The sequence below is a fragment of the Sinohyriopsis cumingii genome, unplaced genomic scaffold (assembly GCF_028554795.1).
Source record: "Sinohyriopsis cumingii isolate HCF-2022 unplaced genomic scaffold, ASM2855479v2 utg002028l, whole genome shotgun sequence".
Lineage (NCBI taxonomy): Eukaryota > Metazoa > Mollusca > Bivalvia > Unionida > Unionidae > Sinohyriopsis > Sinohyriopsis cumingii.
Window position 1 is genome coordinate 1 of NW_028316110.1, and position 18,155 is coordinate 18,155.

Genomic DNA, 18,155 nt, shown 5'->3' on the forward strand with positions numbered 1-18,155 from the left:
AAACAGTTCTGAGTTTTTGGCAGTTCTACTTTATTAATTTGAACAGTTTGTATTACAGGAGGATCTCATATATTGATATTTTATGTCTGTCGAAAGGAATAAAAATATAATATATAGTAAAATGTAAGTGCTTCCCGAAGATTCTTATTTTGACTTTAAAAATAGACCATTTAAGATCTAAACGGCATAATACAAGACATTTTAAATAAAGAAAACAAAAACAATTAACAAAATACATGGTTTCAATTTTTGCAAACTTTGAATACCGATTTTTAGTTAACTGAGATCCATTTGTATGCATACATTTTAATAACAAACGTATTTTTCATCCCTAGGGTTATTAATGGTAATATGGACTTTTTTTTATACTTTTGTACCATGTAAATCTTGTATGCTTTTGAAATAATTTACGGCGAAGATCAGTGTTGATGATTGACTTAAAATATTGGTTTATTTCTGATAGCTTTGCTTTCGATCAATTTTAAATTTGATAACAATATTTTGTATATAGTCGTGTCTTATACTTCCATTTTATATTGATTGGCATTGCAATTTCTCTGAAATCTTAGGTATCTATTCTGACAACTCTCATTGTTTCGAGTACTTCAATACCACAAGAACATGGACAGAAGCAAGCAATGTTTGCAGCGACAAAGGCGGTATCTTGTTAATAGACGTCAGTACGAGTGTATTTTCCAATCTCTCGCTCAGTTTAACAAAAAATATAACAACTGTATGGGTTGGAGCAAGAAACGTCTTGAACTGGACATGGGAAGATGGTGAGTTCATTCTATAATAAACAGCTGTGTTTGAATTATCAAGGAAATAACCAGGCCTAAAGCTACACCTGTAACACATGCATTCAACTTTGTGAAGAATATATCGGTGAAAATACAATGTATCTTTTTCATTTCTCCCATGTCGCAGATACTGATTCGATTATCAGATTGCGACGGGACGAAGTGTAATTTATCTTGCTTCTATTATAATATTTTCCTCCATGTCATTTTGCTTCATGTCATTAGACATCTTTTTATAAGATCCAGAGATATCACATTCCACTCGAGTGTATATTTGCAACTTACAGTGACTGCGAATCTGGAGGATTGCGAATTACTGGTACTCTAAGCGAGTGTGTCTGCCATGCAAGAATGCTACATTCACAACTAAGCTGCATCAGTTTTGATTGCATTGTCCTCTTAAAAATGTCTTTATTTTGGTGGGGAAGACAACGCTAAGGCAAATATGCAATCAATCATTTTTAATGAACACCTGCGCACATATGAACACGAACTCTCTTTAGATAAAAATATATATTCACAAATTCAAGTATTTAAAGTCTGTCCTGGTGATAGATTCATTTTTTGTGGTGTGACAATATTTTGTTTTTGCTTCTCCTAAAATCAGTCGTCCCCCTCCCCCTCCCGTGTACAAAGTATTTAATTGCACTTGCTGTCTAATCACCACTGCAGCGTCACTTTTTTTGGCCTATTTTATTTAATCTAGAGATATATTTTTAATCTTTATAGATCTTTGAACTATTTAACTATGATGATACTAAAATGAATTTTGCTTAGTTAATCTGCAAGTGTAAATATAATATTCAGCCTAAAGAAATCCAGACTAACATAAAATATATAACTGTTCACTTCCCTACGAATATTTTTTGCTTGGACAAGTATGCAATATTTGGGCAAAACGATGTAAAATCTTGTTTAAAACGGTGCTAAAAATTTGAAGTAACATCGCAATCATAGAGATGTCAAATACGTTCATTCCACCTCTAACAGAAAGTACATCTGTCCTTATCTAATATCTTTAAATCGTCAAAGAAATTTTTAGTAAAGAGTATTTAATGAACAAGTTAAAGACAAAAGAGAATAATCTAGTATCTTTAGAGAAAACAAAATCACCGTAGTATAAATCTCGAGTGTTTACATGGAGTATTCTTGCTTAGCAGTGTACTGCTTTTCCTTGCTGTTCTTTTTAAAAATAAATTATCGTAAATAGATTTGAGTGAGTTTAGTTTTCATTAGTCGTCTAATGTATCCTTCTGCTTATCAAAACTTGCATTTTATATATTCAAAAAAAAAAAAAAATACATCTTTGCATGCTTTGGATATTAAGGACATCGATTGCAACAAATACATCCAATATTTCATTTAATCCTTCCAAACTGTTTTACATTTCTCTTATCGGCTGCTAAATCATAAAGAATGTTCAGGCCAGTATCTTTAAGACTTGTTTTCATAACATTGGATGGCAAGGACACATTTTTGAAATATTAAGCGATTAATGTTCATTCGGAATGCATGTTTCCGCTTTCCAAAAAGACACTGCCAAAATGATTTTTCCTCCAAAAGCTGTTTTTGATGAGCCAGCGGAATAGTTCCATTTTCTCACTAAATTTCAAATATACTTTAAAAGCAAACAATAGTTGTCTTGACTAATTTTGCCACACTCTATTTTCATTATAAAACAGTCCTGGAACTGAAGTTATCGTAATGTACCTAACACATGAATACACGTGAGTCTTATTGACCGTCCCTCGTTTTAAAGAGGTACGAAGATGCACGTTTAATTCACTCATCTTCAGCGCCCCGTACACATTGAAATTCAGGTACGATAGCATTTTATTTTCTATTTTTGCAATTAGATTGGAAGTATTGAAATACAAGTGTATTAATATGGGTAAAACAAGAGTTTATTTTGCAAGTACCCTACCTATCATTGAACGATTTCTGTAATAATAATAATAATAATAAACTATCTTTAACGAGGATAACACATTTGGTCATGACTGACCCATCTGCCATGTGGTCCTCAGTTTTTGTAATAAAATAATAAAAATAGAAGTTCATGCACATAACCATATATCGTCGCACACTCATGTGTACATAATTTACATGAATGACTGTGTGACTATACTGGGAAACATACAAATATATATCAATTATGGATATGATTTTAAAGTTTTCTATTCAGAGCTTTTAATATATCATTCCAGCTGGTCTAGAAAGAATTTCTTTAATGATAATTTAAAAGAAGCAAGGGATGTTGAATTACGTATCTTCATTGGTAAGGAATGCCATACAGTAGGTGCTGATACAGAAAATGAGCTTTTGTAATGATTGGTTTTAGACCAAGGAATCTGGAGATCGTTGTTTGTCGTCGATCGGAGATTACGCTCAGTATTTGATGATCTTAGTTCAATTATGTTAGATATATAATCTGGAGAAAGACCGTTTAAAGACTTGTATGTCATGATTCCTTTAAAATAAAGAATACGTTTTTGTATAGGTAGCCATTTCAGACGTGAAAACAAAACATTTGAGGGAGTCATAACAGGAAGTTACAGTATTATTCGGGCTGCCCTTTTCTGGAGTCTATCAATTCTGGACAGATTATAATTTGATGTGTTTCCCCATATGGTACAGCCGTAATCTATCAGTGGTAGTATATAACCCGAAAAATAAATTTCAAGTGATTGTGGAGGTAGAAATTTTGAAAGCAATTTTAATAGAGTTATTCTTTTGACTACCATTGCACATAAGTGATCGATATGCGCATTCCAGCTGAGGTGTTGATCAATGTAGATACCAAGAAGTTTTTGATTATTGACAATAGATACGTCTAAGCCATTTTGAGTTAGAAGTAAATCCATGTTAGTGGATAGACGCTGCCTTGCTCCAATTGTCATACATTTCGTTTTAGAGCTGTTAATATGCATTTTGTTTTGATGACACCAAACTGATATATTGTTGAGGTCAGTTTGAAGTTTATTTTTAATGGAGTCTAGAGATTTATCAGATAAATGCAATGTCGAATCATCAGCGAAAAGATCTGTATTAGCTTGCGCTGGATACAAGGCTAGGTCGTTGATAAATAGTAGAAAAAGAAGAGGCCCTAATATAGATCCTTGAGGAACACCACTTAAGATATGACTTGGTTAGGATATATGTTTATCCGTGCAAACAACTTGGTGTCTGTTTGTAAGATACGACGTGAACCAGGCAACTGAGTTTGGAGAAAACTTGTAGGCTGAAAGTTTTTTAATGAGCACCGAATGGTCAACCAAATCGAATGCTTTTTTAAAATCAATGAAGATTGCACCAGTAAGTTCACTTGATTCTACTGCTAGTAGCCATTTTGGTCTATAAGTTTTGTCATTGCAGTCTGACATGAATGATTCTTTCGAAAACCTGATTGTGATCTATGGAGGAGTTGGTACTTGTCAAGATATCTGAAAATATGCTTGCTGACATGTTTTTCCATAATTTTTGAAAGTACGGATAGAACAGATATGGGTCGATAGTTGGATGGGTCATTCTTTTCATTTCCCTTATAAATTGCGAATACTTTTGCTAACTTCAGTGACTCCGGGAATTTATTGGAAGTGATACTACAGTTAATTATTTCTTTCAACGACTCTGAGATTGATAGAGCCGACATTTTCAGAGTTTTGGGGTGAATTCCATCTAGACCAGCTGATTTGTTTGTGTCAAGTTTATTTATAATATCAAAAGTGTCATTTATTGTTATTAAGGGAATGTTGAAACTAACATGATCGGGTACCCTTTCATTCACGAATTTAGTAAGTTTGTCTAAATTAGGTTCTGTATTCTTAGACCTGTCAAGCGTTTGGGAGATATTAGTAAAATAATGGTTCAGCTGGTTTGCAATATCGAGCTCTTTAGTATATTTAGTGCCATCGACTATAATTTCACATGGAGCTAGAGGCGCAGGTTTCGTTGAAGTCAGATTTCGTAAGTGATTCCAGATGGATCTGTTATCGGACTTTGATGTGATGGCTTCTTTGAAAAAGGAGCGTTTGTGTTTTACAATGATTGATTTGACTTTGTTTCGCCATAATCGATAGTTTGTGAAGTCTTTATATGGTAGTAGTTTCGTTTGCGTTGTGCCTCTGCAATTTCATTAGTATACCATTCTGGTTGTTTTGATCGTTTAATTCTCTTGATGCGTATGGGGGCATGTTTATTTAGGATAGTAAGAAAACAGTGATTCCAGTTAGACAAGTCATAGTCTGGGTCTATGTTAGGGAAATATATTGCGTTAATGTTTTTATATAGTTCGGAGAGAAATTCATTTTCAGAAAAGTTTTTGAAACATCTGTATTGCAAGTGTAAGTGTAAGTTGTTTTTCTTTGCGCTCTGTTGCTTACGAGTTGCACATATAGGATAGTGATCACTAATAGGGAAACATGGTACGTTTATCTCGTAGAGATTGGTTGGATGGGTAGTATAGATGTGGTCGATCAGAGTAGAAGTACAGGCTGTTACTCTTGTTGGAGCATATATTACCTGTGTAAGGACGTGCAGTTGTATCATATGTAGCCATTTAGTGTTAGTATCAGAGTTGAGGTCAATATTAAAGTCTCCCATGATAATTACTTCATTGTTGGAAGATAAAGCAGCCTCTAACTCGTGTTCAAATTGGTCAGTCCATGAGGAGAGGGAGTTTGGGGGTCGGTATGCTGAGCAGATATAGAGTGATTTGCTACTGAGGAAACTTAACTCGATCCATACTGATTCGATAGTAGAATTTTCAAAATCTGTTTTTCTCTTGTATGTTAAGCTATTTGAAAAGTACATGACTATCCCTCCTCCTATGCCTTGTGATCGATCTCGTCTTTCCAAAGAAAAGTTGCTAATAGAGATAGCACTGTCAGGTACATTACAATCTAGAAACGTTTCGCATAGTCCAATTACTGCAAGGTTGGGTTCATTTTGTATCGTTAGTCTTAGTTCATCGATCTTTGGTAAGATGTGTCTTATATTGATATTGATAAGTTGCAAACCTTTCATTTTCAGACCAAAGGATGTACAGTTTAAATTTTTCTTAGTTGTTGTAGGAATGAAGACAGATTTATTAGTTATTCCCGAGTCCGTAGGAGAGACCTCATAACCTTGGCATGTACAATTAGAATTTGTACTTTGAACAGAGATGCCGTCGGAACAAATATCTCCAAAAACATGATACTTATTATTGGTTGAGGTGTATGTATAATAATCATTGTGTCTAGATGGACATACCTAATGGTTATAATTATAGTTTGGTACGCCACGTCTGTCATGTGCGTACTGTTGTATGATCGAAGTGTCACTTTTCCAAGGCCTTGTGTAACGTTCGAGTCTGCCTCGATAACCATGCCATGTATTCTGTGTATTATGTTGATGAGTCTGTTCCCACCCATTTCGGGCTTGCATTGCAAGTCTGTGGCTCTTCTGTTGCTTATGTTGGTATTGAGCAGTTGGGTAGTTCTTCACACAGCTTTCAATATAACTTTTTGAGTTGTTAATTTCTTTATATATTTAGTTTCAACCATTTTTTGTAGATTTACCGAAATCTTATTCCACTGAGTTTAAACTTGGAAATATATCAGGTTTTGTTCATTCCGAGGCATATTATTCCATCACAAAACGTATTGAGCCACAATAGCCGTTGTTTTGTTTTATTACATTTAAGTCCAGACAATAGAAAAATATATTTTAAAGTATTTCATCGTTACTTTGGAAAAACGTTGAGATCCATCAAGAAGAATAAAAGCATGATCAACGTTTGGACTCTTTTATACTATTCATGTCGAAGATCCCCGTAATTCCACATTTTGCCATGTCGAAGATCCCCGTAAATCCACATTTTGTCATGTCAAAGATCCCCCTAAATCCACATTTTGCCATGTCGAAGATCCCCGTAAATCCACATTTTGCTTTAAATTGGCATTAAAATCTCAACACCAGTGATGAACAAATAGGACGAATTCAAATATCCTTTATCAAAGCCTGTTTCAAGTCTAAAAAAAGATGACATATGTCCATTAATTGTAACACAATTTTTAGAGTTATTACAAAAACAATCCGAACCACTTACAAGCAGCATCACCACAGTTAAAAGCATTGTAAAGCTTTTTTCTTTCCAAAACGTACCAGTCAATTAAATCAAAGGCTTCTTAAAATTATATTAGTAATAGTAAATTAGATCTAGTGTTCTCCTCAACTTGATATCACGTGATAGTCTGGTATTTTTTCATATGAATATACCATTCACCTAATCCTTTTGAGTATCACTCCATGCTGACGAAGAACGTTTCAATCCTAGCGCCAATAGCTGCCGATGCAACATTATAAGCACTATTAAAAGGAGACATAGGTTTATAATGCATCTTCATTTTTGCCATTGATGAACAATTGATGGTACATTGAGTCGAAACATCTGAATCATTTGCTATGGTATATCAAAAGTTTATTGATACGAGTTCATTTTAAAAGTAGGGGGAGAATATAAGTAGTGTGTGTGTGTGGCACTTTATCCTCACGTTGACTTCTATGTTAAGATAGGATGCCGGCGCTAAGGACGAGCACCCCGACGACAAGATTCTAAGTTTTGCTAGTATCAGTCCCAAACATTACGGCTACGAATACCGGGACACACAAGGACACCGAATTTAAAAGTGAAAGTATTGACACTGAATCATCGCACGAGTCAAGTAGTTAACTTTAGTGTGCTGAAAGAAGGCTGCAGTCTGGACAGGATGAAAACTTTAAAGTAACCACCAACGAGCCGCACAAACGTGGAAGTTTAGCCACTCACCAAATCGTCAGTCGACGTTTAGAAAACCTGTATCAAATCGTGTATCATATCTGAGCGTGGCTTCCCAACCACTTCACTTTACCTTATGGTCTTGCCCCTAGAAACATGACATCAACACAGAAAGAATCGATTGAGAGACCCAGTGAGGAGTCCAAGTTCAAACCATACCATTTTCCTGTCTTCTTGCCTGACTCTTGTGAAGGGAGACCAGATGATCCCAGAGTGTGGCAGAGAAGACAGAGAGAACAACAAGTGCTCACTATCCCTCAAGGAGCGGGATAGTGAAGCAATTCCATTTCCCTCTGCGCTCACAACCACACGCATCAATTGCGAGCAAGAGTGTAGTCAGCGATGTGTCTGTGGGGCAAGACTAGGGAAGTGCCACCATTAACAAAGGTGCATTTGGAGTTCGACCAAAAGCAGCCCTTCTCAGGGCTACCCAGATATCTAGAAAAGAGACTATTCAAGTTGCCAATTTGTATTGGTGTGGAATAGTGTGACTATAAACACTCACTTCTTTACAGATATGTGTGTGTATTTTTATGTGTACGTTCGCGTAGATTTGCGTGGATAGTATAGTGTTTTTCACTTCCCCTCTGTGTGGATAGTAGAGTATTTGTTTGTATACGTTCGCTTAGGTTGTGTGGATAGTAGATATTGTTTTATCTCCTTCCTATGTGTGGATAGTATATTTGTGGTTCTTTGCATTTACCTTTGTGTGGAGAGTATATTTTGTTTTTTTCCCTCTTCCCTCTGAATGGACAGTATTTTAGGGTTTTTTCTTCTTCTCTCTGGTGGGTGTATGTGTGCGTATTTGTGTGTTTTTATGCATTCGCGTACGTTTGTTTACATATTAGATTTTGTGGTTTGAATGCGTGCACATACGTTTGTGTGGACAGTAGATATTGTGGTTTTTGATAGTAAATATTGGGATATTTTTGACAGTACATATTGGGTTGTTCACCCTTCCCTTCCACGTGGACATTAGAGCTTGTGTGATTTTATATGCTTGAGCAGACATTTGTGTGGATAGTATAAATTGTTGTTTTAAAATTTTTAAACATTGGGGTATTTTTGACAGTAGATATTGGGTTCTTTAGCCTTCCTTTTGTGTGGACAGTAGAGTCTGTGTTTGTATGCGTTCGCGTACGTTTGTGTGGATAGTATATTTTGGTTTTTGTCTCGTACTCGAGTGTAGATAGTATATATAGGATTTGTTTTTCCTCTTCCGTATGTGTAGGTAGCATAGTTTGAGTTTTTGTTCTTACCTCTGTGATGTGTGTGTGTGTGTGTGTGTGTGTGGATAGTATATTGGGGTTTTCGGATAGTATATATTGTGGTACTTTTGATAGTAGAAATTGGGAATTTTTACGATTCCATTCTGTGTGGATAGTAGAGTGTATGTCTGTTTGTGTGCGCGTAGGTTTGTGTGGATAGTAGATATTATATTTGTTTATAGTAAATATTGGGGTATTTTTTATAGTAGATATTGCGATTTTTACCCTTCCCTTCTTTGTGGATGTTAGAGTGTGTATTTGTATGTGTGCGCGTACGTTTTATTGGATAGTAGACCCTGAGGTTTTTATACTAAATATTTGGGGTATTTGTGATAGGAGATATTATTTTTCTTACCAATCCCTTCTCTGTGGATAGCAGAGTGCATGTTTGTATGCATGCGCGTACGTTGGTGTGGATAGTACATACTGGGTGTTTGATAGAAAATATTAGGGTAATTTGGATAGCAGATATTGAGTCTGTTACGTTTCCTTCTGTGTGGATAGTAGTCTGTGCGTTTGTTTGTGTGCGCGTACATTTGTGTGGATAGTATATTTGGTAAATCCGATAGACCCTTTTAATGATCACTCCATTGCCTCGAAAACATTTGCTTTCATGCCTATTTTGTTTAGTCGGTTGTATAGTTGTTTGTGTGATAGTTTGATTGTGTCCATGACTCTACTGTATTAGTCTCTGCCTAGGGTAGCGCGTATTCAGGTAAGCCACTTTCAACACTTTTGCCAGTGTTCCATCCAACTGAGGTTAGCCACTTGCAACATTGTTGCCAGTGTCTACTGCCGTAACGTCAATTCCTATTGAGTCTAAACAGGCCCAAGTTCAATTCCAGTTTGAGGCTATAGTGCCGGGACCCTATTTTAACATAGAATTCTACGTGAGGCTTTACATCTTGAATACATAGTGCCTGGATCCTTTTCAAACATATAAGTCTATTTAATGTTAATTTGCCCCACTACACTACTATATATATATATATATATATATATATATATATATATATATATATATATATATATATATATATATATATATATATATATATATATATATATGAGAGAGTGAGAGAGAGAGAGAGAGAGAGAGAGAGAAAGAGGAGAGAGATCTTTAACATGTGCTAGGTTTAAATATGTAAACTATATCCCAATACAATTAAAGTGAAATAAATCAGAAATACTGTTTGACATTACTTAAACATTAAGTAACTTCATTTCTTTTAATATCAATCATGAAGTAACTAACGTATATATGTGAACTATTTTGTTCTTTTAAAAAGGAAATTACAATGTTTGTAAACTTCATCATAGTCACATCTGAAAGAAAGTTTATTTACTTTTTTCTTGCTAACTTACAAACGTGGTTGAATTTACTCATTCTTTAAGGTGAAGCTATGAATTTTACCAACTGGGGACCCGGAGAACCAGGCGTTGACGGGGACCACATTATTATATCGGTAAAAAACGATCAAAATACCGTTCCTCAGTCTACATGGAAAGTCCTCGGCGGTGATACAATTCAAAGCGATGGGATAATCTCGAAATACATATGCCAGTTTGGTGAGATCTTCCTGCTATAACAATATTCTAATTCAATTTGATACCCATTCAACAAGCGCAAAACACAATTTGACCATATTACTAGAGCTAAGCAGTGTGTTTTTAATTAGTTATATTTGTTTCACACATTTCATGCCAAGCATAATTGCTACTTATTTTTTAAGTAGGTGACAAGATATTTTAAAATTATGTGCATTTCTACGAATCGAACAATCGTATGTAGTAAGCCCACACGACTTAGAAGGGTAAGAATCCGTTTAGCTGCACTACATAAACAGACTTCATTTTTCGTCCATTTTCAGATGAACGTTCATATTGCGATGATCCCATTTGCTTCTTCAAAGGTCTCAGAAGATGTCTAAAATGTTTAGACAGTTGCTACTATATAGGGGGAATACTCGGGGCAAATTATGGACCGAATATCGACAAGCTCGTCAGCAATACTTGGGACAACGCTCGCTTAAAATGTAAAAACATCAATGCAACCCTAGTAAAGTTGTTCGACAGGGAGACGGAACAACAACTGGAGAAATTCATCATGGAAAACTATTCTGATTTCGCTGGAGACTTTTGGATTGGCGCAACTGCCAACAAAAATTTGGATAATTGGATGTGGCTATCAGGTTCGTAGAGGCAAAGTGATACTATTTACTACATTATGTCGTAGGGTTTCATATTTGTGTTTTAGTTATTCATCGCTACATATTAGAGATTTTGACATAAGTTTTAAAAATACTTAACTTTCTTTTTAAAAAAAAAACATTTTCTTTGGGTAAGTATAAGAGAATTCCATGGATTATTTGGTGATTATGGACTGGGTTATTTCGATCTGTTCTTTCTTGGAAGCTGTAGTATCTCGGTTGTTAGAGCGTCGCAATCGTAAGCCACGTGTCTCAGCAGTTTCGGTACCCAGCCAGGCCATCGTCGGTCGGTTGGTTCCGCATGTCTATGGGATAGGTATATGGTTCTGATTTCCTGCTCCTCCTTGATTTTGGTTTTCGATCTCTGTTTCTATTATGGCATGTGCGACATGACGTAATTTATTATGAAAAGTTGATAATTTTTACCTTAGGTTATCAGGTCTTACCATCTGAACAAAACGTATTTTAGAGAACACCTACTTCAGGTTGCTGACAATTACTTACAGTTATAGTGAATTAATATGGAAATATATATTTTGGCAATCATAGGTCAGCCTGTGGTACAAATGAAGCAGATCGCCAGTCAGGGTGGGGTGAAGAACTGTTTGCTCTGGACACACGAGGGCGGTATTCAGCCTGAGCAATGCAATTTCAGCCACACATTTGCATGCCAGTACTGTAAGTTAGAGAGTATATCCTTGAAACAGATGAGGTAAATGCACAAAAATAAATACAGCCATTTCTTCGACTTGGCGGAAAAAAACAAATTTGATATGACGTAGGAATAGGTCGACAACATAACGCTGAGACGCCATTTCAAGGGAGTTTTTTCCTCCAACTTTGAACATAACAAGAATGCAATTTTGTAATTGTGATATACACCCTCTTGTCCGCTTTCCAAACAATGTCCCTTATACAGTAAGAACGGGAGTTTGAAACATTCTGAGAGATAACAATTTGATTCGTTTTATTGGAGTATATCTACGCGCGGGCGTCAGCGAAAACTCGTAAGTACTTTCATTTTCGGCGTGTTATACGTAAATACGGTCTGAACATCCATATCGAACATCAGATAAACAACGTAATACTGAATTGGTGTGTAGTTATTCTTAGAAATACCTACTGCCTTCCATCAGGTATATTAATACGTCAGTCGATCCATGAATGTCAAATGATATCCGGAGTGTTTCATAAATATGGAGTTGTTGTCCTGCTTTTAAGAAACGCTTATGAATGCCATGTAATATCATCTCATTTAAAGGAGAATAAAATATGACTGCACAACATCAGGTAAACAATGTGTCAAATTACTAACACTCCTTTTTAAGATGCATCTATCTAATTAATAATGTACAAAGTCACATTTTACGTTCATAAATTCCTCTGCCTCTGGTTGTCTTGATTTGTTGAATAGGACAGTATATGATTACTGGTTTGTTCTTTGCAGACTGTGTATCCTTACTTCTTTTTTTGTTGATATAGGTGGCTTTGGTAATGTAACTCGGAACAGAGGTAAAGATCATAGTGCCAAGCCAAGAACCACCATGGCGGACACAGAACAAGGTTGCATGTTTCTCTCCCCCCTCTCTCTCTCTATATATATATATATCCGCACTGGTGGCCTAGTGGTTAGAGCATCCGCCTCGGATGCGGGTGGTCGTGGGTTCGAACCTCGGCCGAGTCGTACCAAAGACTTACAAAAATGGTACGAACAGCTGCCTCGTTTGGCTCTCATCATTAAAAGGGTAGTGTTAGGACTGGTCGACCTGGTGTCAGGATAATGTGACTTGGTGGGACATCATGCTACATGTCTCCGGCTTGATGTCCCAGTGCTAGATATCACCATAAACTGCCACACTGCAGACATCGTAGCGATATGACTGAATTTTTGTGTGTGTTAAAGCTGCGTTAAAAATCCAAAACACACACACACACACACACACACACACACACACACGTCTGGAGAAAAGGTCCAAACCATTAAAGTAATATTTACCAGGGCTAATACATGCCATAGTGATCCTTGCCTTGCGAATTACGATAGTCCGTTAGAATGCATTGCCTCACCTTCAAAATTACTCAGGAGTTTACTGTCGTAGAATCTAGCAACCAACAACTCAAACCTAACGTGGAATAATTTTGCCCCCTCCTCCAACTTGTGTACTCTGCATGACAACCGTGTGCGACTATGGTATTGCAGCATGACTACCCACTTGTCTACGCCGTCCGCGCGCAAAACGGAGAAATATGTTGTCGCATCCGTCGCTATGTACTTAAAACCGTTTAATGATGTTGACTTAGACCCGTTAATAGACTCAGATATGAGTACCGAGACCACTGGGATTGAACAACAACCATTCGTCAATTAGTTGCCGTCCAATAATAATAATAATAATACAGTACCACCGCAAATAATAATAATACAGTACCACCGCAAATTCCTGTTAAATCATCCACGTGGTGTGTGTAACTTTTACTACTACATGCTGACATATCTCACTTTATGTGATTCAGATTGTTCTCTTTCGCGGTATTCTCCTTACTGATTGTCAGCGATCGTGGGAAACTTTTCTTGAACCCACTTTAAGAACTTTTTCTTTTTAGTAATACTATGAACATGTTAGCGGCCATTTTTCAAGTCGACTGCCCAAAATGAATTGTGAAAAAAAAAACGGTCATGTCTTTCTGAATGTGACGCATGTACCCCCATTCGTTGAAAAAATGTTAAACCCCCAACAATTACAATAACAACAAACAAATAAAACTATGTTATTAGTTGATTGATAGTCGGCGTGGGTGGGTAGGTCGGCGTTAAGCTTACAACATTGAGTCGACCCTATATACAAGAGTGGTCTAAATGTTAACTACAATTAGTAAATAAACTCACCTCTGATCATAAACGAATGTGGACATTAGAAGATTTCCCCGCTGACCGAATGTTACGTCCCACAAGCCACGGCATTATTAAGCAGTAAAATAGCTGTGACGATCTAAGTTTTCCTATGTGATGCAATTACGACTGTCTTCTGTTATATATCATCTTACACAAATATCCCTTTTTCTTAATTGTAAAATGACCAGTCATTAGTTAGCTATTTCAGTTTGGTTACAACAATTCTTTGGACTTGCGTCACACACTTTATTACCAAAATTATATTGAGCTGTAAAGGGATTTAGTTAAGTCTATATGCAAGTTTTAAATCGGCCATGGTACGTATCTGGCTGAATTGGCGTCTTCTGCATTAACGTCTGACAAGGTATTAAAAATATATCCTTTTTTATATATCTCCGACCGATAGTAACAAATATGGACATTTGACTTTTTGAGTTCTTTTCAATGAGAGGACCACTGTATATCAGTTCCTCGTACTAGTGGATATTTGTCTATGCTTCCTGAAGGTTACTGGCTCTCAATTCATCTGTAGGGATGGAATGTCGATATCCATGATATCGAAGGTCAGTGACCAGTTTTGGCAACATGGGATATATCATACAGCAACTCAACAACGCACACTAGAGTTTAGCAATTACGGTAGACACATTGCATGACCTCCATCTACATTTTACTTTTTACCGGAAGTGCTGCTGAGTTTTATATATGTACGTGCTAATACAAGTATATGACTTTTAACATAGTATCTGAATTAAAACCTGGTAAAAAGACCTTGCTAATGCTAAATTAACAGTAACCTATTAGGAAATTTTCGTGCCACTCATTTTAGTTTAATTGCACACTCACATACTAGTATGTTTTTTAATTACTTTGGAAACGTTGGTAAGCTGAGCTATTGGCAAATTCACCAAACTTGAACTGTAGACCATTCAAACATTCACCATTATATTTCTTAACCAATATTCCGAAAATGGCACTGTTTATCATTCATTGATGTCCTGAAAATTCATGAAAATAAGATTAATATTGCAGATTGATTCGAATCTAATCACAGATCTTTGTTTTGTAGGCTCAGAACATTTGATTTGGATAGTTATAGGCATCCCGACAACACTGGCTGTCGTGATCATAGTCGGGACAATTCTTTGTTCCAGGAAAGAAGGGTAAGTAGGAGGAAACAGTCATTCACTGTTTGTAATTTCATTCTAGAAGCTATTACCTGTATAATGCTTCAAACTTATAAGGTTATTCTTATTCGTTTTCAGAAAGGCTCGAGTGTATTTAATATGAGAATTAGCTTCCCTATTGAACCTGCCTATTGTTCAGTACATGTTGGAATAAATCTTTACATTCTTCTTTAAAACACGAATCTGTAATATTGTGTAAAGTTAAATATTAAAGTTGATAATAGATGTGGATATTTATATCTGAAAAACTAACCTATTCTTGAAACGGTTCATTTAATTATCGCTCTACAACGAGTTTGCCGTTTATGTGTTATTGTGACTGATGTTTTGTAAATCGAAACCAAAACCAATGAGAAAGAACTAGGAAGAGTACTACATTTTTCATGACTATCATTTGTACTGAAAATTGCGGTGCCTATCTTTAATTCGTTAAATAACATAAAATACAGTCTTAAGTAAATATTAAACGCTTAAATGTATACATTATTTAAAACGCATACATACTTATGGAAACAATAAATACGTTATATTTAGTATGCGAATGAAAACAGTTTTACAGATTAGTTACATTTTTAACTTCGCTGCTTGGCACATGATTGGCTATTTTTTTCAGTGGACAATTTGCAGGCAGATAATTCATTTTAATGTCCTCCATTCTTGATTTGTTTTAAAATGAACTTGTTTATGAACTTATATTGCATCCTCCTTAGCATTATGCTATTATTTTTGAAAGAAATATTGCATGCAGATTATGCATGCTTAAAGCGTATGAGAATAAGTTTCTTTAAGCAGAAACTTATAAATTAGTGCATACTTTTATTGTAGAGCAAGCCCTGTGTCAATAGTTTGCCTCATTAAACATTTTTAGGTTTAATTTAATTGAGGCATGAACCAGACCTAAATTAAGCAAGTATTGATTACGAAAGGTCAACTAAAATTACTTCTAGCTTCTATCATGTGGGTCGATCTTAACGTTGATGATGATTACAACACGAATTCCTTTAAATCGCAGATAAAATAGTTGGCTCAATTCTCTTTCATAATTTTATCATTTTTAGCATCTTTGCTTTCATTTTCAAGGATTGAACCACAACAAGTCAAATTACAAACGGACAAAAACATTTATGAAACGACAGTGAATCCCATGTATGGTTTAAAACCTGACGACCCGCGACGGATGGGGAGATCACTCGTATCATATAAAGGTAATTACTATATCATGGATATTGTATTATTGACAAGAAGAATTATATGTTGAAAACGGAAACCACCGCAAAGTTTAATTCCGCCTTCCCCTAATAACAAAATGTTGTGATGGGAATCCCATCCCCCCGCTCCCTCCATTCCAACTTAAACCCTGTTGTCAACTTGTTATCTATATAGATACCAGTTTTTGGTGTCCTATATTACAACAGCATCCTTTCTCAAAACGTCAGGTGAAAACACTTGTACAAGATACAAGAGCACACTCTTATCAAGGTCACTTTCTGTAGTCTGTAGGTTTAATTAGGTGTACTAGGTAACCTTCCAAGAAAAACGTAACTATCTTATGTCCGAAACCTGAATAAACCGAAATTCAATTGAAATCGAATAATGTTTCTGGTCCCAAGGTTTTTCTTATTTAATTCTAATAATCTTTGAGTCCCTAAAACAGAACCCACACCCCACCCCTTACTTCGAAAACCGATGGCACGATCGGTCACGAAAGTCAATTTTACACAAAAATGGACTCTATAAAATCAACTCAAATCAGCACATATGGTCAGGTGATGACCTTTAAGCAGCCCAATGCAACGTAATGTAAAAGAAAATCCAATATAGCAACATAGAATGATGCAACCAAATCAGATTTATCCCTCTATCACATTTATCTAATTTTAAAACATGTCTGATAAGCATGCTTTGTAGAAACATACCAATATTTATTTTATTTGGCTGGACATCTGGTCATATCTTATTCATGGGAAAAACACCTAAAACTTATTTCGTCCCGAATGATTTTTGTCTCGAATGGTTTGACTGCATATAAAAAGAAAGAGATTACAAACGTATTATTCAGTCCAACAATGAATCAATACCATGTAACGAGTAACGGCACATATCGCCAAGACATTATGCGCTAGCTGTGACCACTCAGTCAAAAGTTCATCCCGACATATATTATTGTTGTTTTGATTGCTTTTAGTACGACAGCAATGTACTCATGCAGTTTCTAGGTCACTTAAAAGATATATATGATAACAGCGATACAAAGGTATCTTCTGGCCTTTTAGGCAGTTCGTTTCACTGGCTTCAATTTGATTGCCTTCTTTATTTGTGAATATTATTTCTTTTCTTCTTGGACTCAGGAGAAAGACCATTTCATGTTAACTCCACAGTACGAGAAAAGAGACTCATCTTCTATCCAGAAAAGTCGGGCTTCTTGAGCACAGAGGCGCTAAAGAATAACAACCCAGAAAAGCAGATTCCTGCCAGCTACTGTAATGGCGAGGTCCAGAGCAACGGCTGTGCAGACAAACACGGGCTTGGTTACGGTTCCTCTGCAGATCACCTCAGTTACCCGAATGATACCTATGTAGATATGACCTCGGGATGTCTAAACAAGGTGCCTCGTGAATCCGAAAATCCTAGCAATGATGATCGATTACACATGTTTCCGGACGCAACTTTAGGTAAACTCGATGTGTTGCCTGAAGGTCTTTGTAGTAAAGATTGGGACACGATTCTTGAGAATAATGATACATTTGTGGACAAGGGTATAGGACTCGACTTTGGCCTTGAAATAATGCAAGGGGAGTTAGCACAACTATATCAGGAAATGAAGCCCTCCGTCCGCAAACGTGATATCCGAAATGATGAGTACATACATGGTATACCGAATACAGGAGATGATGACTACATACATGGTATACCGGATCCCGTTTATCCATTGCCAAATGAAGACTTTTTTTAATAACGTACACTACTGCAATATTGA